Source organism: Mesocricetus auratus, unplaced genomic scaffold (genome assembly GCF_017639785.1).
Source record: "Mesocricetus auratus isolate SY011 unplaced genomic scaffold, BCM_Maur_2.0 Super-Scaffold_15014, whole genome shotgun sequence".
Classification (NCBI taxonomy): domain Eukaryota; kingdom Metazoa; phylum Chordata; class Mammalia; order Rodentia; family Cricetidae; genus Mesocricetus; species Mesocricetus auratus.
The window spans coordinates 43,014,762-43,038,975 of record NW_024429186.1 but is presented as its reverse complement, the minus strand read 5'-3'; the positions used below and the strand labels follow the sequence as shown (position 1 = coordinate 43,038,975).

Genomic DNA, 24,214 nt, shown 5'->3' with positions numbered 1-24,214 from the left:
CACCTCTCTGTCTTTGTGATGTTGGGTTATTGTACTCACTCTGAGATGCTGAGATGATAATTACAATGAAGGGGTCTGGCAAAATGTGGTATGCTGTGAAAACTCTTAAGTTTAATAATGGTCTCAGCTCTGACAGGAGTGGGTTTGGAACCCGAGGTGAATCGGTATTCAAAATCTGTTTGAAATTCACGAGAGTTGGAGCAAGATGAATAGTGACAAAGATTCATTGATATATATGGTTTTATGCTTTGGGGTGTTGTTAATATTACCATATGTTCTGTAATACCACCAAAGGCCTGAAAGGCTTCGTCTTTTAAATGGAAGGGGGGAAAACCCCGTATTTTTTAAACTTCAGTTCTCAAATGATGGGGTTAATTTCACCTCAGCCTAACTTCCTTTTTGGAATTTAGTTGTGGGCTAAATAGGATCTGATAAAATACAGTTAAAAATACTTTGCTGTTGGTTTGAGGCTGGGTCTCCCACAGTAGCCCAGGCTGGATTGGATTTGGGACAATCCATTTGCCTCTACTTCCCAAATAAGTTTATATGCTGTCTGTGAATTTCTGGATGTGGAATCGAACAGAGAATGGGAATTTTGAACTAGTGTTTGGTTAAGAGTTAGACTGGGCAAATCTCTAGAGGAATTAGGTGCTGGAGTATGGTGGTACAGGCTGGCCATCAGCCATGATGAGCATGGCTTACTGGAGACAGCCCAGGTTAGCCTGAAGGTTTGAGTCCTGTGGGAGCTTTTAAACAACTCTGCTTTTAAATGTGCTAGATAGGGATCTCTGGGAGTGGGACTCCAGTGTCAGCACTTACAGACGTCCTAGGTGGCAGAAAAAGTAGTTAAGATGGAGAACATAGAGCAGAAATGAAGGCCATGATAAAACCTTGGTGCAGGGTTAACTAACTAGGAGGAGCATAGAGCTGCTTATTGTTGCAGGGGATGAATGAAGATTTAAAAGTGAATTGAAGTTCAAAATCTATATTTGCTTAAAATCATGCCTAGACATTTAACAGGACTCACTGATGGCATTCTGGAAAACTTCATTGATAGGATAGGGCCAGCATTTAAATCATGCTAGAGCCAGTGGCTTGACATGAGTTCATGTTCACTTAGAAGGTGATATATATGTATGTTCTAAGCATTTTGAAACTTAGAATAGAATGACTAGGATATTTTCTTTTCTTGTTAAGAAAATAGATGAGGGGGCTGGAGGGATGGTTAAGAGCATTAATTGTTCTTCCAAAGGATCCGGGTTCAATTCCCAGCACCCACATGGAAGGTCACACTTGTCTGTAACTCCAGTTTTACAGGACCCAACACCCATGGCAAAACACTAATGCGCATAAAAGTAAAATATCTTTAAAGGAAAAAAGAAAATACATGCAACTATATGGAATGTATTCTTCAAAATTATTTTTTTGGACAGTAGAAATACCTACATTTGCCTAACAAATGTGTAATTTATTCACAGTTCAAGTGGGAGAATAAAAATTATTCTGGTTGCAAGTGGAACTGCAAATTACTGACCTAAAGAATTCTAGCAACTGTTGGATCATAAGAAAGGGTTGTAAGTTTATTATAAAAGTTTTTTCCATTAGAATAAACCAAGAAACCCTCTATGCTTCATTGCCCTAAATACTTTCCAAGAATCAAGAAAGCAACCAATAATACTGGCTTTATTATGGCCTTATTGGTGTTCAGTGGCAGAAGGGGAAAGCTCTACTTTAGGTAAATGTTTACCCGGTGTCTACTCCAGTGTCTGACGTGGAATAGACACATTTTTATTAACTGTATGTTCATTTCACTCAGTATATATAAGATAAATGAAAGTTGTAAGATACAAGTAAATTAAATGGAAATCAATCACATCAGACACTGAGATTAGTAAGACCTCAAATCACAGATCTGTGATTTCACCTTGAACCCAAAGAGCAAATTGAGCTACGAGTAAGGAAGTTGGTAAAGATAACTGAAATGGACCATGTAGGAGACAGGAACCCAATAAAGAAAAATGGAGTTTTTCTCTTTTTCAGTTGATAAGCCTCAAGCCAGAATGGTGAAGATGAGAGGGTATAGGATATAAGTTACCAGAATGGTGAAGATGGGAGGATATAGGATATAAATTACCACTGATCGGAATGGGAATGAGAGCATCACTACAGAGCCTACCAACATATAAAGGAAGATACATGTATGCTATAAGCAGGGTTACGCCAGTGAGCTCTACACTACCAACAAATAAGTGAAGACACATATATGCTATAAACAGGGTTACGCCAGTGAGCTCTACACCTTAGATGAAATTCACAGACTGCCTTAAAATATGCAAACTGCCCGATTCCTCTCAAATAACTTAAGTAGTTTTATAGCCATTAAACTAATTGTGTTTATAGTTAAAAGTCTTCAACAGTTCAACTCGGTGTCCCAGATGACTTTATTAATAACTTATATTATGTACTTAAGGATGCATTATTACCTGTTTTATACACTCTTTCACAAAACAGAAGGGAATGAAATGTCTTAATTCATTATTTGAAACAACATCAAAGCACAATTGAGGCATTCCAAACCAAGACAGCGGTAGGCAGGTATCATCCTTCATGACCTTAGATGCAAAAGCCTTAAACTGTAGTCAGTTGAATCAAAGACCATAGCAAGCAGATAGTACACCATAACCAAATGAAGGTTATACATAGGACTCTAAGGCTGATTTAACGTTTGTAGACCTAACTGTGCACTCCTTGTATGGACAGCGTCAAAGTGAAGGCTTGTATGATCACCTCAATAGATAGAGAAAAAGTATTTGAGAAAATGAACCATCCATTTGGGATAAAGTTTCTCAGCAAGTTAGAAACAGGAAGAAACATCTTCAACCCAATAAAGGCCATCTATGCAATCAGGCTTAGTGGTGACAGAGTGAATAATATTCCCCTTTGATCAGGAATAAGGCAAGGGCACTGCTCGTTCTGCTTTTTCCACACCGTACAAGAGTGCAATAAGGAAGTCTCAAAAAAATGTGCACAGATCACAGAGGAAGAAGTAAAGTGACCTTTATTTACAGACAAAAAAAAAGTTTGGAGGACCAACAATCAAGTTTAGCCGGTTTGCATGATCCAAACCAATTCTATTTCTATATTATTAGCAGTGAACAACTGAAATAAAAAATACCACGTGTAAGAAAATAAAAGATGAAACTGAATGAATTAGAATAGATGCAATACTTTTTCAGTGGAAATGATAAAACATTGCTGAAATAAAGATCTAAGTAAATGGAGAGTATGATGTATTCATGGCTGGGAGGAATCTGAATTATTAAGAACTCTGTTCTTCCAAAATTTCCAGTAGATTTAAAGCAGTCTCAATCATGAGCTCAGTAAGGCTTGTCATAGAAATTGATAGACTGATACTAATTTACATAGAGATATAAAGGACCTATATTGGTCTAAGAATTATTTTCTAAAAGAACACATTGGAGGATTTGAAGTGTCTGATTTTAGAGTTTATTGTAGTGTTACCAGTGCAACACAAGGGTCTAAAAACAGATCTGCCCATGAACTCTCAGTTGAATTTTAACAAAGGTGCCAAGAAGATAGTTCGGGAGGGGACAGGTCAAGTGGCTGGGCTGTGTAGTCATGTGGAGGGGTAGAAGCCTTGACCGCTACTCCATACTATGTACAAAGTTAACTCAAAACAGTATAAACCTAATGTAAGAGGTTGTCAAATCTCTGTAAAAAATTATAGCAGAAAAGTCTTAATTTCAAGCTCATTAAAAAAGAGGAAGAAAGCCGGGCGTTGGTGGCGCACGCCTTTAGTCCCAGCACTCGGGAGGCAGAGGCAGGCGGATCTCTGTGAGTTCGAGGCCAGCCTGATCTACAGAGCGAGTTCCAGGACAGCCTCCAAAACCACAGAGAAACCCTGTCTCGAAAAACCAAAAAAAAAAAAAAAAAAAAAAAAAAAGAAAAAAAAAGAGGAAGAAAAGATATCAACCCCAAAACCCTAATTATTAAAAAGATGGAGCTTTGTAAAATTAAAAAAAATTACTTCTTAAAATATGTCCAAGAAAGAAAAAGATGTCCAAGAATGTAAAAACATAAGTCAGTGTTTGGGAGTAAATACTTGCATAATATGAGTTAGGCAAAGCACTTGCTACAATAACTGTAAAATCTCAACAGCAATGAGAAAATCCCAATTTGTGCAATTTAAAAGTGGGTCATAGTATTTGAGTAAGTACCTCTGTAGAAATAGCATATTGTAATAAACCGCATAATCCAAATCACTCAGGAAATGCAAATGAAAACAGAACATCAGTATGCTCCCACTGGAGAGGCCATGCCCACAGCCCATGTAGGTTAAGAAGGGGGCAGCTGTCGCTCTCTCACACAGCTGTTACAAATGTCAAATGCTGAAGTCCTGCTGGAAAACAGTACGGCTGTCTTTTAAAACAGTGAACATGTACTTATTGTATGCCTTACTACCCTTAAATGTTTAGCGAGAGAGATAAAACCATTCACAATAAGACTTGTGAATGACCATTCACAGTAGTTCCATTTGTGATGGCTCCCAAACGGGAAACTCATGTGCAGCAAACAGGAATGTTTAAGGAAGTTGTGGTGTACTGTACCAGTGAAGACTGATGCATCGGTGATACACGCAGCAACATGGATGAATCTCCAAGGAATTCTGCTCTGTGGGTTGGCCAGACCAACTTCTCTCACACCCCTCCTCCCCCAGAAGAACATATATTATACGATTCCATTTATGCAAAGTTCTGGAAAATGAAATTAAGTCCATGGTGGCAGGAGGCGCATTCCCTGGGCATATGGGAATGAGGGAAATAGAAACTCTAATGGAGGCACAGGTGAATTAATTATTTATTATTTTGACAGCGATGGTGAGTTCACACTTACCTAAATACGCCAAAGCTTATCAAGTAGTTCACTTGACAGATGTGCCTCATATTATGTTTCAGTCATCCTTCAGGAAGGCTGTAGAAACAGTCATGATTTGTCATCTTTATTTTGCTGCAAATGTAAGGGTGCTAATGATGATGGAATTGAGCCAGTTCTGACTCTGGGAAACAGCGTTGCTTCCTCAGAGTAGGAGTCTAGAAAACCAAAACTCTATAAGACAAATTTATTCAACTAACTTCTGTTTTTTTTTTTTTTGACAGTTTCATTTTATAAATTGTCACTCTGATTTTTTTCTGCTTCTTCTAGAACTTGTTTGTTTTGTATAATTTCTTGGACTTCGGAATATTCTAAGTTTGTTTACGGCACTGTTTCCTTTCTCCCCCCTGGTATTTGCTTTTGTTTTCTGACTTTCCGAATGGAGCCGGGTCTCTAAAACTTGTCTGGGTGTAGAGGATGCGAAGGAGGCAGGAGGGGCTGGAGGCCGCGTCATGGAAAGACCTTGGCAGCCCCTCAGGAAGGAAGGACCTGCTTGGCGGGATCCCAGGCTCTTTTCCTGTTCAACCTCCCGAAGACATTCTGTTCTGTGTGGCCATGAAGGGTGGCTTTCCCAGTCCCTCTCTGAGACACCCAGCTGATAGTCCTCTCAGGTGAAGTCACCTGGTTACCTGTGGGCAGTCATTGATCGTCTTTTCACTTGTTTGCTGGAACCAGCGGCGTGGATTTTTTACACCCAAATTTTTCTATATTTTTCTGCCACTGGGTTTATTCTCTTTTGTACTTTGTAGCACAGTTACTCATTTTCATGATTGATTTTTTTCCCCTCTAGCCAGCTGTAAGGAGTGTCTAACACTGATTACTTGCATTGTTTTAGGGGAATGTGTTTTAGAATCTCCAGGGAGGTCTGTTCCAGTGTCTGCATTAGCTGTCCAGTCCTTCCATTGCATTGGAAGATGGATTTGCTCTGGGAGGGCTGACTGCTTTGTCATGCGCGCCATGGCTCTGATGGATGGATATCTACCCTTCTCAGGAGCATATTCCCTGTCACGTTGTTTTGTCACCCTTGATCGTACTACTTTTACCACTCTCTAAGATCATTTTGTCAATCAATTTATTATACCCCTCCTTTTCAGTATTGGGAGTTGAACCCAGGGCTTCACCAGGCTAGCCAATCTATCCATCGCTGAGCTGCGCTGCTCGTCCCTGTCCTTCGATAGAGCATAAACTCCTGGGAAGCAGGGTGCTATTCTAACCCCAGCGCAGGGAACAGTTTGTGGTATGGGTATTTGACAAGAAACAAAACAAGTATATAAAAGAAGGAAGTTTCGTGTGACCTTGGGGGCAAATAGTGTGTATGTATTTTGATAATATCTTTTTCTTTAAACATGCCATTCATCTTTTAAGCCAATCGGTGCTGTACCTGTTTATCAATGGCATACCCACTCGAGCTTGAAAGATTGAATTGAAGCCGGGTGTTGGTGGCACATGCTTTTAATCCCAGCACTTGGGAGGCAGAGTCAGGCGATTCTCTGTGAGTTCGAGGCCAGCCAGGTCTACAGAGTGAGTGCTAGGACAGCTTCCAAAACAATACAGAGAAATTCTGTCTCAAAAAACAAAACAACAACAAAAGATTGAATTGAATGTTCGTGTCCATTGAATATGTCAGTAGAATGGGAAATGCTATGTGTGGTGGGCTGGCGAGTTTTCTGGTGTAGGAGGGCCCAGCCACCTCATGCAATGGTCCTGAGTTTTATAGGAAAACGAACCAGCAGGAAGAGTGTCCCCACAGCCTGTGCATCGGCTCCTGCCTCCATGTCTCTGCTTTGACTTCCCTCAGTGATGGGCTATTGCCTGCAAGATGAAACCAACCCTGTCCTCCCCAGCTTGCTTTTATCACAGCAAAAGAAAGCAAACAAACCCAGATGGAACATTCCTTGCTGTAGTCATTCTAAGAGTCTATGGGTTTTGTATTGGTAATACCTGGTAGTTTTCTTCCAGTTGCAATTTTTGAGCCCAGTGTAAAATCTGGAGGCATCACAAGAAGTGTGTACCTTCAGATACGGAGATTCAAAGATTGGGGGAGAGCTGCTGAGGTTGGTGGGTGGAGCCTGAACGGTTGCCTTGTGTAGTGTGGTATCTAGAGAGCATCTGGAAAAGACTAGCGGTGGCAGAAGTGGGCACTCTTTTTTATAGGTGGGTAGCAGTTAGAGTAAGGGAAGTACCTGGGGTCTTCTGTAATTTTTTTCCTTTTTATGCAACATGGTAGTTGGCTATCATGTTCCCCTTGTGATTAAGTTCCCTCTTATTAGAACATAAGAGAAAATGGAGTCCAAGTATTAACAGTCTCTTGACCACTGCTTTCCATTCTTACTGTTATAATACCCAGAGTGGCCTTTCTCAGTTGCCACCTAGAAACTTAAAACTCTTTCTTGGTTTCTCAAGCTGGATCAGAGAAGCCTAAAGTCTCTAACTTGGTTTGGGATGTGCCCCTTTGTTCTGTGTCTGTTTTCCTCTTGAGCCAAGAGTCACTCCCTAGTCCACACTCTAGGGAGTGAGAGCCCTTCAGCTCACACAGATCATTCACTGTGCTAATTCCAACCCACGCTTCAGGCCTCGTGGCAGACACTGCTGTCTTAGAGCACCTGCTCTGAGCTTCCCAGTTCTCGTTTGTCACTCCTTCGATACCCCTTGGCTTCAAGGTCATAGTGGGCAAATGACCAAACATCTTCTTCTTTGATCTTGAGGTAGCTAGTGTAGCAGACACATTTCTGTCTGAAATGTCAGGGCCCAGCTGGGCATGCCCACCGCAGAGGGTGAGCTGGGGGCTCGACTTGATGTTGTGTCCTTGAGAGTCAGTGGGCAGAACAGATTTGGCCCATTCCTGCTTTGCTTGCATGACAGAAAAAAATCTTCCCTCAAAAGGAACAAGAACGTCTGCCCTGATGATGCAGTCCAGGTGACGTCACAGGTGAGAGGCCTTCAGCACCTCTGACCCTCAGAGGTGTTTCCATCTTTGGAAACTATGGGAAGGAGTTCAGTTTTGTTATCTGTAGATAACTTGCAACTTCCGACCCCCACAGACAGCAAAGCAGTCAGCGCTGTATCTGAATCCCAAAGGTCCCCACGTTCTGGTTCTGTATGCATCTTAAGAGAGTTCCAGCGGTTGAGCTGAAAAGTCACCTGGCTCAGGACCACCGCAGGGAGTCTGGCAGCTGCCAGGCCTGCAGGTGTACTCACTCAGCACAGATGTTGTCACACAGAAACGGAAGCCATTTAGCACTGTGACACTCCAGTTTGCCATAGACTCCACCACTCCCTGTTACGAGAGCAGCCCTTTGACTCAGTGCCTTCTCAGTCCTGGGAGGGTTTGCATTTGTGACACTATAGCCTGTATCTTTATTTTCAGAACATGGGAGCCAAAATTCCAGCCCAAACATTACTGTTGCTGTGGCCCAGAGGAAGTGTGACACCCAAACTTGCACACACTCAATATCTGTGTGCTATGCATACGTATAGAGATGTACTTACTTAGATTTATTAAGATAGTTATTAATTTATAAATATACCACATCTGTATTTATTTAGAGACCTCTTTAGATCTGTAGAGTTGTGTCCTGTTCAGGGACGCTGGCTTCCCAGTAATTATGTTGGGAAATTAGTATTGTGTGAACTATCCCGTTCGAAGGCTCTTTGCATTTTATTTTATTGTGTTACAGTGTGGAGGAATGAACCAGTGCTTGCACTCACTAGGCAAGCACCACTTTGTGTTTTAGCCCACAGCTTACCGCATAAATGAGGGCTGTGCTGTAACAGGAGTCAGGAGAACTGGACTGAGTGTGTGAGTTTGTCCCTTGTCAGCTGGGATCTCAGGCAAGTCTCGGCTTATCAGAGTGTCAGCTTTCTGGCTTGTATCACCAGAGAATTGCACCAGGCTATCCCTGAGGACCCTATCTGTATAGCCTCTGCCTCCGTGCTTTAGGCAATTATGTCACTTCCTTCCTTTAGAGGTAACTGGGTTGGTTTTAAGAGGTCAATATGAATTACGTCTCATCAAAGTTAGTGATTCCTAAGAATTAAATTGGCCCCAAATCTAAGGTACTTGGGCTTGGAGAGGATTTAGCTTGTGTGCGGATAACCTGTCCAACATCAACAATGATGTTGGTGTTATTTCCTTGGCTTAAAATCAGACTGAAGTAATTATGGTAAGGCCTCCTTTCATGCCATGTGGTTGTATTCTTAATTTACACTAATGCACTTCTTGCTCTATGAGGCAGTTTTAATTTATGTCCCTGTTATTGTATATATACATATATATATGTGTGTGTGTGAGAGAGAGAGACAGAGAGAGAGAGACAGAGAGACAGACAGAGACACAGAGACAGAGAGAGACACACACACAGAGACAAAGACAAAGAGAGAGGGATGGAGGGAGCAAGAGAGGAAGGGAGGGAGGGAGAGAAAGATTTTGATAGAAGTCACTCTCATTAGCAGGGTAATTAAAGCTTTGTAGTTTCAAAGTGTCTGTAGCCACCAGTCTATATATCCTCCCTAGGTGATGACAAACATGATAAATCACTTGCAGGACAAATGCTTTAATTAGATGGAGGAAGGAGCCCAAGGGTATTGACTATCACAGCACTGCAATGCTGTGCTGAAGAATTTTGTAAGGCAGGAAGTTTTGTTGAGTTCCACCCTAAAGGTTCCGTCACAGTTAGGATGCCAGTCTGTTTCTGTAGGACCTCATGAACCAGAAGCCCTGGCTGTCTAAGCACAGGAACTTGTGTGGTAGAAAGACCCTTCACCGGGTGGTGGTGGCACACGCCTTTAATCCCAGCACTCGGGAGGCAGAGGCAGGCGGATCTCTGTGAGTTCAAGGCCGGGCTGGACCGATAGCCTCCAAAACAATGCAGAGAAACCTTGTCTCGTAAAACCAAAAAAAAAAAGACCCTTCATAGATGACTCACCGGAAGTGCCTTTTACTATTTGCTGCCTTCTTGTAAGTTCCTTTGGTTTTGTGTTCTGCCCTTGTACATATTCGACCTCCCAGGCAGAGGAATGCTTAATGGGTTACCAGCAGTGTTTGGTTTGTGCTTGTGGTTAAAAGGGAAGAAATTTGCCAGAGGATAGAACCACGGTCAACACAAGCCCCTCACAATTGCATTAATAAACCGAGTCATTTGGGGCCAGTGTGAGCATGTTCTGTATCCAGCCCTGTGAACCTAATTTCAGACCCAGGCTTCATTCTCTGCATAAACTGAAAGCACACGGTGCGTTTTCATTTTTAAGTCCCATTTATCCCATGTACAGGCACAGCGCTGTCCCTGCACGTCCTTAGCACTTACCTGTGGTACTGTGTGGCCTTGGATTCCTTGCTGGGCTTTGCCTTGGCTGCCTGTGACGTCAGAGGCATGGGTGGGTTGAGTGCTGTACCCCTTCCAGCCTCTGGCTTTTGCAGTTCCATTGAATGATGAACACTGTGCTCCATTTTGCCTCCGGGAGACCCATCTGCCAATCAATGCTCCGACTGGATTCAAGCTTTGAAGTTCTCCTTGGGAGAGCATCTAAATAGCCATGTATGTGTTAGCATGATTTTCTAAATGAAAATGTGTTCATTTATTCACCAGCCTTTCAGACGTGTCAACATGTTTGTCTGCGTTTCAAGGTGGCTGGGAAGAGTTGAAGGCAGGGTTTAGATTTAGCTCAGAAACCGTTTCAGTGCCATGGTTGGTAAAACCTATGGACTTTGTTTCTAGAAAAATATGTGTGTGCTTTTTTTCTGACCACATTGAGAATGTCACCTGATTAGTGTCCCCTGATGCCTGACTTTGGATAATAGACAATGCCAGGTAAAAACAGCCAACTGAAATGTATCACAACTCAGGCTTTTGTTAATGCAGACTCCCAGGGTGTGGCTCTAGTGTTTTTTCCTTGTGTTGGAAGACACCTCTACTCCTATTAATCTTAGCAGACCATTGGCCGCTTAAGAAAAACAGGGAAGCTATACGTTTTAAGGCTGCACTTTGGAAGCTGTTTTTCTTTAGTTCTGGCTCCTGGTGGGCTACAGTAGATAATAGCCTGCTTTGGGACCTATTTGGTCATGTTATTTAAGTATTTTCAAAAGCCCCTGTATTTGAACCGGACCTTTGAGGTTTGCAACAGATAAAAAGTTTTTTAAAAAAGTAAAACTAGGACATATTGAGTGACCTTGGTTTGTTATCTTCTGACAATCTACACCTTCTCTGTGAAATGAAATAGGGTTTGTCTAGTCTGTAACTTTGCTTAAACCATTCGCATTCTTTGGGAGCTGTAACAGCATTGTGGTGTACGGCTGTCAGTGCATGACAAGTCAATGCCAAGGGTGACAAGTCTGCATTTCTCTTACCTTTGCAATTGGGGGTCTTCTATAGCCACAGTCCCTTAAGCCCAGCAAGATGGTGTTGGAGACTGAGCTGAATGGAGATCATCTGGGAAGCCCTCCCCTGGCTAGTGAGAGGTGGCACTAGAATCTGGCCTTCTGCGCTTTAGACCAACCTTCTTTCTTTTCTGCACCTAACGTGGGGAGAGGCAGTCGCTCACGGGTGTTTGCCAGGCACTACTGCGTGCCCACATGTGTTCCAGGGGAGGTTCATATGGCAGTGTATACGTGACCCAGAACTCATGGAGCTACTGCCTGCACAAAGAGAAGTCAATAGTAGGAAAGGCTTGGGAAACGGAGCTCAGTTGGTAGAATCTTGCCTAGCAGGCAGGTAGCCCCAGATTGGATCCCAAACACAGCAGAAACTGGTTATGGTGGTACATGTTCGATTCCCAATCCTTGGGAAGCAGAGGCAGAAGGATCAGAAATTCAAAGTTATCCTCAGCTACATAGTGAGCTCCAGTCCAATCTGGGCTACAGTAGACCCTGTGTCAAAAAATAGTAGCTTAAAAAAAAAAAGGCAAGGGAGCAAATGACTAAGGTATAACAAAAATTGTACAGAGGCTTTAAGTGGGGAAGTTAAAACAGGGTGGTATTAAATGAGAGAGTCAGGACTGCTTTGTCCAGAGTAGTCAGAGGAGAGTGCACCGTACAAGGTGACACCTTAGTCATAATCAATGACACAAAACAAGCAGCCATGTGAAGGTTAGAGAAAGGGTCCCAGGCAGAGACAGGGGGTGCAGCTGGAGGCAGGCAGCTCAGGGCCACTGTCTAACATTGCTGCTTTACAGGAGCATGATAAGGGACAAGTCCCTCCCATCTCTGGCTGTGAATTGTCTTCTCTAGAGAGGGATGCTAATGCTGGCAGCCTGTAGGTTTGGTGTCAGGGTGAGATGTCATACCTCAAACATGCCCAGTACAAACAAAGCCCCCAAGGAATAGGAGCTTCTGCTCCTATTCCTTCTTCTAAGCCCTTCTAAGAGCTTCTTCTAAGAAAAGAAATCACACTGGCTGACAAAAGTCACTCAGTGGGTTGCTTTTTAGGACATTAGCACCTCAAGGTGGCCATGAGAAAGTTTCCCAGGACGTGTGTGTGTGTGTGTGTGTGTGTGTGTGTGTGTGTGTGTGTGTGTGTGTGTGTGTGTGTAGCCTTGTGGTTATGTCTCAGAGGGCAGCACAGAAGCCTCTGTTTATCAAGCCCAAGGATCTGGTTCGTGGTCCTGCTTCAGTACGGTGATCGCTGAAGGCGGAGAGATGTGGTGGAAAGAAACAAGGGTTGAACTTTGTTCCACATTTTAAATTTTCTCATTAATTTTTTTCTGTGATCTCCTAGATATTAATGGAAGGCTTTAATAATTTAAAGGGATAGGATACTTGTATTTCAGTGGACAATTGATAGGGCCCTAAGGTGGTTGTTTTTAATAAAACTAAATTTGTAGATGAGAGTTAATTAACATAAATAAGATTCTTGTTAAGAATAACTACATATAGTTTATTCTTGCTTACATTTGAAAGTTTGCTTACTTGGTTGACTATAATTTTGTGAATTAGCTCTGGGTAATTTTGAATGGTTTTGGCTAAGGTCAATTTTCTATAATATTTCCCTTAATATTTCTGACCTCCCCTGGAAACAACAAGTTAGTCTGTGTTGAATATGAAAAGACACATGAGCATTTGCCCGAGTCATAGAAGTTGGGATGCAGATGCAGCATCTTTGTGGACTAATTAACACGCAGGCAGATGCAGTCTTTGAGGACTCTATCAGACAGCTGCGGCCTGTAGCAGTGCAGCCTCCACGTGTGGTACTTGGGCTTCAGCCAGGTGCGCATTCCATTGTTAGTTCTGCTCCTGTTAGCTGAGCTATTTAACTCCTGCAAGTCAGTCTACCTGTCTGTCTGTCCATCGTCTGTTGGTCCATTTGTCTGTTCCTCTGTCTGTCCTTCCTTCCTTCCTTCCTTCTTTCCTTCCTTCCTCAATCCCTCCCATTCTTTTGTTCGTCTCCCCTCCCTCCCTCCCTCCCTCCCTCCCTCCCTCCCTCCCTCCCTCCCTCCCTCCCTCCCTCCCTCCCTCCCTCCCTTCCTCGTTCTTCCTCCCTCCCATGTTTTTGCATGTCTCTGTGATGTGGTATATATATGTATGGTGTGGTTTGTGTGTATATATGTGTTTGTGGTAAGTGTGTGTGTGCGTGTGAGTGTGCTTATGTGGGTCTCCCTGTAGAGGCCAAAGCTTGATCTTGATATCTTCTGTCTCTCTCTCTCTGCAGACAGTCTCTCACTGAACCTAGAATTCACTGATTGGTGAAGCTGGCTGGTCTGGGAGCTATGTAGTCTTCTATTTCTTGTTCCCAACCCTTGAATTCCATGTGCACAGCCACACTACAGTCTTTTACCTGCGTGTTGGGGAATCCAAACTCAGATCCTCATGTTTGCATTCTGTTTGCATGCCATGGCAAGCACTTTACCCACTGGGCTGTCTCCTCAGGCCCTAGCCTCCGCTTTCTGTCCTATCCGTGCCTACTCCACAGGGTCATTTGAGAATTTAAGCCTTTAGCATAGAAAGCAAAGTTTAATGTTAAAGATGCCATCGCTACCACCACCTCACCCTCAGCGCTTATATATGAAGTCAAAAGCCCAGATTTTCTGATCTATGTTGAAAACAGTTTATGTATTTACGTAAATTTTAGAGTTACAAGGGAGTTTTGAGTGCAACTTTCTTATTTTGCCTTATATTTGAGGTTGAGTAATAGAAATCAATAGGTATTTCTAACTATCTCTAGAAGGAAAGATGGCATCCTAGGGATGTGGGGTAAATTCTTTACAAATGTCCACTCAGAGTTCTTGCAAGGACCATGGGAAAACAAAGTTCCCATTGCGTATAGAAAGCTGGCCCAGCTGGGCGGTGGTGGCGCACTCCTTTAATCCCAGCACTCAGGAGGCAGAGGCAGGCGGATCTCTGTGAGTTCGAGTCCAGGCTGGACTGACAGCCTCCAAAACAATACAGAGAGACCCTCTCTCATAAAAACAAAAAAAAAAAAAAAAGAAAAAGAAAAAAGAAAGCTGGTTCAAATTAGTTGATGGAAAGCTGTCAATGGAGTCTTTTGGTTTAGTTATTTTAGTATTGGACATAGTGAAGGCTCAGAGTTAGTGTAAATCAACAAGCCAGGAAAAAATAAAGTTGCAATGTGTAGTTGCAGAAGCCCTAAGGAGCTCTTTGAAAAGCTGAAGCAAACATTTTTATTGTTGCAATTAAGGGAGTGATTCTAAACAACATCTTCCAATTGACAATACAAGATGTTTCTTTTGATTCAAGTCTGAAGTCTAATATTCATTGTTCACCCATGCATTCAAGGAAGATTTTAAAAAGTGGGCCATTTGAATGTGGGTTTATGGATGAAATCAAGGGCACCGAGTGTCCTTACTGGGTTTCAGAAAATTTGAAATACTTTTAGACCTTATTTTGAATATGATAATCAGTACTTTTGCCTGTTGTCCAGACATTTGTTTGGGTCTTAGGTGTTTCTGTTGATTTTATGTTAGCATTTTCTGAGCTGTCCTTTAAAATTTTAGAACAAAAGTTCATTTGCTCCCCAGTAGGGCACAATAAGGTTTGTACTTGGTTGAGTTGTTCAGAAGTCTCTGTGAGTGGATTGCTTTGAGTCCCTGCTGGCCTCTTGGCTTCTTATCATTCGTGTCCTGTACCTGGATTGTGGATATATTGATTTGCTGTGGCGCTGCTGGGGCAGATGTCTGGGGCGAATGAGAATGTGTTTGTGGCTCTTTGCCCTGATGTTGGTCGATGACCCTGCTGTTTTCAGCTCCCAAACATTGCTCTCTGTGTGAACACTGGGGACCCTCAGTCTCCTCTCAGAGTCTGGTAAAGTTCCTTTACGGGACAAGATTTTGCAAAGAATTGCAAAAGGAAAATTCCTCATTGCTCTCAATTCTTGCTTCTGAATGGGGACTTAAAGTCTTTCAGATAAGCCGGGCGGTGGTGGCACACGCCTTTAATCCCAGCACTCGGGAGGCAGAGACAGGCGGATCTCTGTGAGTTTGAGGCTGGGCTGGTCCGGCAGCCTCCGGAACAATACAGAGAAACCCTATCTCTTAAAAAAAAAAAAAAAGAAAAAACAGTCTGTCAGATATAGATATCAGTGTATTTTGGAGGCGGGGCATGTGTGACATCCAGAGGAAGCCATAGAGAATGATGCCTGTGTAAATAAGTGTAAATGATGCATGAAATAACTTGCTAAGTTCATGGTCCTCCAACAAAATATTAATAACTTTAGTTTGAGCAATAGGATATAGATTTCCAACCAGGAAAAGCTGAGAGGTTAAACATAGCCCATTGCATCAGATGTCCAGAAGATATATGTGTTAACTGGCCTCATGAGAACAGGACACCGTGAGAGGCATAAGCTACACAGAGGAACAGCTGTGAAGTGATGGTTTCCTTCTAGACTCGTGATTGTTAAGCTATCCTTGTCTCCCAGATCTCCTGAAGTTGCTGCCTCTGTACTCCAGTTTGAATTTTCCTCCAGAACAAAGTTTTTCAAGGGTCATTTTGATGCTGTTTGTTATAATTTGGCTCTGTAGGACTTACGTATGTAAAATTTTGATGTATTCATTTTTAAATAATATTAGGGTGTTTTTTAGGCAGGGTCCTGCTATATAATACTGGTTGTCTAAACACTGGTCATGTGACTTCCAGATTGGCCTCACATTTGCAGCCTGGGGTAACAGTTGTACATCTCTCATTGTGACTCACAATTTTGCCTTAGAAAAAAAAATAATGACCCTGGAAAGTAATTCCTGTCAAGATGTCAGATGAGCCTTTTCATCAGTGTTCTTTCTATTATCACTCTTTAACAACTTACATTCATTTATTTATTTTGTACGTATGTGTACGCACATGTGCATACCTGTGTGTCAAGGATTTTGTTTGTGTGTGTACTTGTGTGTGTTCACCTGTGTGTCACGGCACATGTACAGGTCAAGTGGAAACATGTGGGAATGCATTCTCTCCTTCCATTCTGTGGGTCTCAGGGATTGAATTCAGGTCATTAGGCCTGGTGGCAAGTGTCTTTGCCCACTGAGTCATGTAGCCAGTAACCCTTCATTAGTTTTGAATGGCTGTGTGTTGGTGGAGGTCAGGTCAAAAGGAAGAGACTGCCTCAGAGAACTGGAAGACATTGCAGTCTCCCCTCAGCTATAGCTCCTCTCCTACCAGCGAGCTTCCCTCAGGGTTAGGCAGATCCCTCACAGTTCTTGACCTTTCTCTTACCCAGGCCACTAACCCTGTTCAGGAATGTTCCAGACTAGAGTCAGAGGTAACATAGGGGAGAATGGTTTCCTTCCCAGCACTCAGATTCTCTGTAATGCTCTGAGAAGGCCAGAGTCCCACAGGGTGAACCCCGCTGCTGACCTGCAGACTGGACTCTGTTGTCACCTTGTTTTCATCTGCTGGCAGTCTTGGGGCGGGCCATCTTCCTCTCCTGGGCAAACCCTCCCCCACTGCTTTGTGGGATCCACTCTGTGTTCTCTCTGGACTGAGCTACCTTTATAAGCATATCCAGGCCTCCAAACAGCCTCCTGGGCTTTAGCTGAACAAGTGACCCAGCCCTGTCTAGGCCTGGCTTGCTGCCTTTCTGAGTGAGGTAGGCTACAGTGTGTCTCCATCTTTCCCCCCAAGAGTCACTGCCTCAGAGGGTCGTCTCTGCATTACTTCCCTACAACACTCAGCCTTCCCACAGATGAGGCGTGAGGCCTCTGCTCTGAGGAGCCCAGGCATGCAGGCATGCCCACGGCGTGCTGTTGGTTTCTACTTCTTCCGTGTCTGCTTCTTTCTCTTTCCGGTCCTTTGTTGTTGTTGTTTTTTCTGTGCTTCTTCAGTGCTTACCGCTAGGGTGTTTTTCTCTTTAGTTTTCTTTTGCTCCTTTTCCACCACCCATCATGTATCATAAGTACTGACGCTCCTTGGAGTTTCACTTTGTTGTCTTACACGGTCCAAGGGTGTCATCATTGTCTTGCCCTTGCCCCCAGGGATTTCAGAAGTCCCCTGCTCCGTCTTTCTCACTGAGGGTGACTGACTGCTGCTCCTAGAGATGGGAAGGTTCAGAGAGGGCATAGGGCTTTCTGCTGTGTCTTCTTTGACCCCCTAACAGGGTTAAGAGGAGGGGAAAACTATGGCACATGCTTTTCCCACAGACCACTTGGGGGGTCTAACGCGCTTCTGCTCAGGTCCACTTGGATACGCTTTGAACACCTCCAACTCAGCATGTCCATGATTAAACACCTACTCACACCTCTTGTTTAACCTGCTCCCCTACCCACGTCCCATCAGAACTCGCTCACCCCATTTCAGTCACCTGGGTGTCATGGTGTAGGTTTCCATCTCCCTCGCTTCTTACCCCAGTTCATTTTATGGGCAGATTCCAATGGATTGGATTGCAAACTATTTCCTGTGTGAAGTTCCATTTTCTGTGAGCATCATACTTTTTTTTTTTTGATATCCTCATCACCTGTGTGGATTATTGATGAACCTCAGAAATGATCCCTAAAAGTTTTGTCCTTGTGTGGGTTATTGAAATCACTTAAGAACTGTTCTTCACAAAGTTGTTTTACAGTCTCAGATGACTCCTCCACGGTGCTGTCCTGAGGAGGTTTCTGAGACTCAACTTTTTTTTTTTTTTTTTGGTTTTTCGGACAGGGTTTCTCTGTAGCTTTGGAGGCTGTCCTGGAACTCACTTTGTAGACCAGGCTGGCGTCGAACTCACAGAGATCCGCCTGCCTCTGCCTCCCGAGTGCTGGGATTAAAGGCATGCGCCACCAATGCCCGGCAGAGGCTCAACACTTTTATGCTGGAGATCTGGAGATCTTCTCTCTACCCCCCCCCCCCCCGTGGGACCCCCCCCCAAGTTCAGGCTGCTGGGGAAGATCCTGATAGGCTGGCCCTCACCTCCTCTCTTCCACCTCCCTCTATGTCCAACCTCTCAATTCGTAAGCAGATTAGCTTTTGTTGCTTCTGCTCACATTGCATTCACTTCATTTTTAGTAGCTCTTGGAGGAGGAGGAGGAGGAGAAGGAGGAGGAGGAGGAGGAGGAGGAGGAGGAGGAGGAGGAGGGCAGAGGACTTGTATAATGTTAGATGGGGCAAGGGAGGTTGTGGAGGAAAAGATGTCACTCTCTGTGTCATGCACACACACACACATCACCGTGCACTTTAGCTCTTTCTAGGGTGGGAGAGAGGGCAGTGCTCTCTGCAGGAGCTTCAGGAGGTTGTCCTGTGGTTGGGGGACAGCACAGGCCCATAATGTCACCATAGGTGACTGAGTTCAGGACACAAACATCTCTAGAGAAATAGGGAATTGTGACCTTGAGCACCTGGGAGGACTTCTTGAAGGAAGTGGGTCATGGGGTCTCCAGGGGAAGCTGGCATTAATCAGGCGGAAAGGTGGTACCCACACTTTTTCTCCTCTTCATCTTGACGATTTGGATTTGTCACTGGGAATTTAACCTGTTTTTTCATCAGACTGGCTCTAGCTGAGCATGCTCAGAAAGTAAACGTGCCTAGGTCACACTGTTGGTAGGAAGTGGTTTCCTGAAGGCAGAAGTTTGGCCTCTGACGCAGCTGCCGCTCTGGCTGTGCTGAGTCCATGTTGGTTGGATTGGATACTTTGAAGGGAGGCATGAGAGAGGGTTTTCTTCTTTCGTTGGAGCTGGCAGAAGTCTGTGTGGTATTTGGGAGGTGTGTGGGTAGTCTTCTGGGGTTATAAGCCTGATACCTATCTCTGTAGTACAGTTTGGCTATGTGATGGGAGGGGCAGGGAGAGTTCTAGGTGTCCAACTGTTCTGAATGGGACTGCCAAACTCATTTGCAAGTGAAGGGAAGGCCGTGCTTAAACTAAGCTAGTAATTAAATGCACATAGGAAGAAGGTGAAGGTGGATCATACCTTTTAAAACATACAATGGTACTCTCCTTATTCATATGAATGTTGATGGTTGTGGCTTGTCATTCCCTAGTGTTAGAAAAGGCTTGCAGAGCTACGCTTGATCATGAGTTAATCAGTAAACACTTCTCCAGAGGTCTGAAGATGCCAGAATGTGTCCCACCTATCATCAGGCTTTGTCCTTCAGTTAATGACAGACTTTTTAATCTCTACCTGTGGGCAGTTGATGCCTGGCTTCGTTGGAATCTGAGTTACTGGTTCTAGACCAGTAGCTTCTATCGGGCTTCATTACTCCCTATTGTTGGGGTGAAGCTTTTGTTTTTGTCTTTTTTTTTTTCAAAGACCCAATTGATCAGAAGTATTGCACTGTAAGTGTTTCCACAGGAACTCTGCCCTTTGTCAGTGTCTCTGTTGCGGCCGTGCACAGAACCCACAGGGCGGAGGCGTCAGAGTCCCCGTTGAAAATACAACAGATCTTTCCATTCCTCAGTGTGAATTTTCCAGTGGGTTCTGGCTCCACTGTGGTGTCTCAAAGCCCTGGGTTTACCTGTTACTACGTGAGAACTGATAAGGAGACATCCTTAATGGCTCATTGAAGATTAGCATCTACAACGATGCCTTCATGTTTCAGTGAGTGTCACATGAGGCACTGAGACCTCAGGACTGTGCAGTGTCATCCTCCACACAGAGAGCTTTGGCTCTGGAAAAGGTGACTCTGTCCCTATTTCTCTGTGGACCAGACATTGTTCTAAGTGATTTTTTTTTCCTCTGAGCTTGCTTAGATACGCTTACCATGTTTACTTTTTCCTACTGCTTACAAGGTAGCCTGGATACTACTCAACTTTTTATTGTTGTTATGATGATTATTATTAGCTGGTTCTCCCATGTGCAACAAATTGTAATCCTCCTGCTTCAGCCTCCCAAATGCTGGGATTGCAGGTCTGAGGCCCTATGCTTGGGTTTCATGTTTACCAGTAATTGCAGTGGAAGCAGTTGCCAAAATGACCTGGTCTGGGGCTTGCTTGAATCAAAGGACTGGCTTGAGCCTAGAGTATTGCCAGGAGAAAGGGCTTAATGCAACTTCAATTAAGAAATGAACGGGCATCAAACAGTTTTAGCCCAAGCGAGAGCTCAGTTCTTACAAAGGTCAGGCCTTTGGAGTAGTGGTGGCTGTGTTGGTTTTGTAAACTCAACACAGCTGCACCCGGAAGTGAGGGAGCCTCAGCTGAGAAAACTCCTCCATCGGATTGTCTGTAGGCAAGTCTGTGGGGACATTTTCTTGATTAGTGGTTAGTTTGGGAGAGCCCGGGCCACAGGAGCAGTGTCACCTCTGTGGAGGTGCTCCTGGGATGTATATATATATATATATATATATATATATATATATATATATATATATATATAAAAGCTGGCTGAATAAGCCAGGGAAGCATGACTTCGGCTCCAGTTCCTGCCTCTGGGTTCCTGCTTTAGTTCCTGCCCTTGTCCTTCCGTGACTCTCTGACAGGGAAGCATCAGAAGAAATAAGCTGGCTCCTCCCTAAGTTGCTGTTGCCCATGGTGTTTATCACAGCAAGAAAAACCCAACTAGGACAGTGACCAACAAATATGACACTGGACTGGATAGAGAAGACTTTCCAGTTACTTCTCCCATAAAACAATGCAAGGGTTAGGCTGCTAGGTTTCATTTGTTCTGGAGCAGAGATAAAGCAAGGAGTAGAGAAGGCAGGGTGGATGACAGATTTCTTTATACCTTTTCCTTCCATCAAACATAATGTGAGAGTTAAAATTTAGCCTTTTGTCATTAAGCAACATTTTGAGTAATGTTTCATTATATAACATCCTGTGACACACTGCAAAAAAATGTAAGATTTTTGTCTAAAAATACATATGAGTACAGAGAAGTTTTAAGCATTTTTGTCTATGACTTTGTCAAGCTGGAATGAGTAGAATTGCTCTTAAGAGCGAGGAACTCATCTGGAATAGTCAGAACAAATGCTTCCTGGGTGTGTCTCTAGTGTGTGAAAGTCTGGTCTGGGCTGTGGGCCTTTCTGAGGTCCAGGAGCTTGACAGCCAGTTCTCAAGTGTGAGTCCTGTACCTCCAGAACCTTGACATCACACCACACAGGATCTGCATGCTGTAGTGCATGCCCTGGTGGGTGTCGATTTCCAGTGGTGTTTTCCAGCAAATCCCGCTCCATCCCCAAACAGTGAGAACAGCACCCCAATGCCCTGTCATTGAAGGGTGGTAACTTATGTGTTGGAATATGTTTGAAGTATGTAGAAGACAGAGGAGCAATAGCTTGATTTCACGGGGGCAGTGAACTGGCCAAGACTTCTACTGACATTCTATAGCCGCTGCAGTAGTCGGTGTTTATGATGCTGGATGTGTAGCAAGAAAGGGAAATAAATGTCACCTAGTGTGACCAGGTCCATGGGAAGCAGAATGGAGGTTTCCAACATAAAAGTACCTGGCATTTCTCAGCCACACTGGTACAGAGGTGTCCTATGAAGGAAGAAAAGGCAGACGTAAGTTTCACTGTGTACCAAGTGTCCCCATGAAATAACCCAAGCTACTGGTGTGACATAACTGAAAACAGATTTGAGTGGCAAATTTAATCTCCTGCCTCTATCCCTTCCCTTCCCTTATCCCCTTCTATTTGTTCAAGAGTGTAATGTTGATGAAAAACTTACTAAGAGACAAAAAGCAAGTGGGTCTCGTGGAGTAAGTGGACACCTCGTGAGCAGGCCACAGAGCCTGCTGTGGGCGTGGCCTGCTGTGAGGCCATCAGATAGCTGTAGGTACAACCCGGGCAGCTGGCAGGACCGCGCAGAACCGGTTTGCTTGTGAATGAGATGAATGGGCTGGTCACTTGCTCTTATGACCCCTGGCCTGACTTGCTGACCTTTGCTGGGGCGGGTCTTCTTTCTCCCAAGGCCTGCCTGTGTGGCCAGCCCCCTTCAGTGGTCCACATTGCTCACTCTCCAAGCTGGAGGAACTTGGTGGCCCACCAGAACTAAGTTGATTTTGTTGTTGTTTGGTTTTTTAATTTAGTGATGGCTCTGAGCTCTTGGGTGAGTGGCTGAGGCTAGACTCCAGTGTGCCCTGCCCCACATTCCGGCTTCTCAGTTTCCTACTGGAGTGACCTTATGAAGCTTGCTAAGAGGACGTCTTTCTATTTCTGTACCAACAGTAGGCCCTGTGCTCATGCGTCTTTGGTTCCCTTTTCTAGTCTATTTCCCAACTAATCATTTCCCTCTTTCCACTATTTCTAGGGTACTGTGTGCTGAATTATTCACACAAATGGCCTTCCATCAAATGCCCTTTCAGGAGGCTTGTTAGTGACAGTCCCTCAGGAGTCTCTGTGACTGCTGTTCCTTTGAAGCTAGAAGGAACCACTGTTCCCAAGTCGCTTGTATTCATTTCCACGGCCTTTAGTATACTTGGTTCGTCTGGGCTGTGTAGGCTTAGACTTCAATGAGAGAGAGAAACACATCATTTGTAGACTTTTTCCATGCAGAGAGCACACCTTTCAGTATTTGTGTAAGGATAAGCCACAGATTAATGGGCCACAGTGGAGAAACCACTACAAATTGTGCTTGTTGAAGACGAGAAACATCCGGCAGTGTCGTTGCCTCTGCCTTGGAGCTCTGCAGTGTCAGGAGGGAGGAGAGAAGAGATGAATGAAGGAGGTGGGGTGGGCTGGGGTAGTCTGCCCATGGTGGTAGCTTCTTGGGGGAAGATTAATTAGGTGTCAGGCTAAGTGCTTCACATGCATTAACTCATCTAATCCTCATGGTTCCTTGGAGACCTATAGATCATATTATAATCCCCCTCTTCACAAAGCAGCTGAGGCCCAGGGAGGTTAAGATACTTGTCCCAACGACTGGAGAGATAGCTTATGGTGAAAATGCCTGCTGTGCAAGCATGAGGATGCAAGGTTGAGTTCCCAGCCCTCTCCTAAGAGCCGAGGGTGCTGGTGTTACGTCTGTAACCCTGAGCTGGGGAACAGAGACAAGGAGCCTCTTAAGGCTCACTTGCTAACCAGCAGAACCCGTGAGTTCCCAGTTCAGTTAGAGATCCTGTCGAACGAAATGAGGAGACCTGGTGGAGGAAGGCATCCAGTGTTGACCTCAAGCTTACATGTGTGTGTGTGTATACACATGCATGCATACACGCACGCATGCAGACACTCAAACTCTACACATACACAAACAAGATTCCCGCTCCAGAAATGGGACATCTGGACTGTCTAATGGGCTGTGAACTCCTGAGTGTTTGCCTTTTAAGGTTACACCGCAGGGTTGGTTTGTAGGATGGGTCCCTAGATAGGAAGGTCACACCGTACATGCCCTGTACATGCCTCTGCAGTGATGATAGGATAGTGCTGGGATTGACGTGCCTGTTTTGTTTCGAAAACATTTGGCAGGACGGTGCCCGGGTTTTCTTAGCAATTTAAAACAGTAAATGAGAGTACAACACAAATTAAATTAACTTGGGATTTTCCTCCTCTTATCACTGTGCTGGAACACCACCTGTCTACCCACCTACCCACCCACCCACCCACCTTTCTTTTCTTTTTCCTTTTGTTTTTTCTTGAGACAAAGTCTCATTATATAGTCCTGCCTGGTTTGAAATGATATATATAGATCAGGCTGGCCTTGAACTCACAGCCATCCATGGCTTCTGTCTCCTCAGTGCTGGTGTGCACTACCACCCTGAGCAATATTTTTATTTTTTTAGATAAATTATTGTTGTGCAGCCTAGACTGGCCTTGAGTTCACTGTGTTATCTCAGAATAGCTCCAAACTCATACTTCTCTTGTCCCGGCTTCCCAAGTGTTGGGATCCCAGGCTATGTCACCACGTCCGTCTTGATATCATTCCTTTCAATCAGACAATGAAGACGTAGGTGATGTCATGGCTGCCGTTCCGGCACA

At 44.1% G+C, this 24,214-nt stretch overlaps 1 protein-coding gene across 1 annotated transcript in view; it reads left to right on the top strand.

Moving 5' to 3' along the window:
- Window positions 1–24,214, top strand: part of Prkch (protein kinase C eta) — a 202,004-nt gene that overhangs the window by 1,574 nt on the left and 176,216 nt on the right. The gene's annotated exons all lie outside the window — the stretch shown is intronic.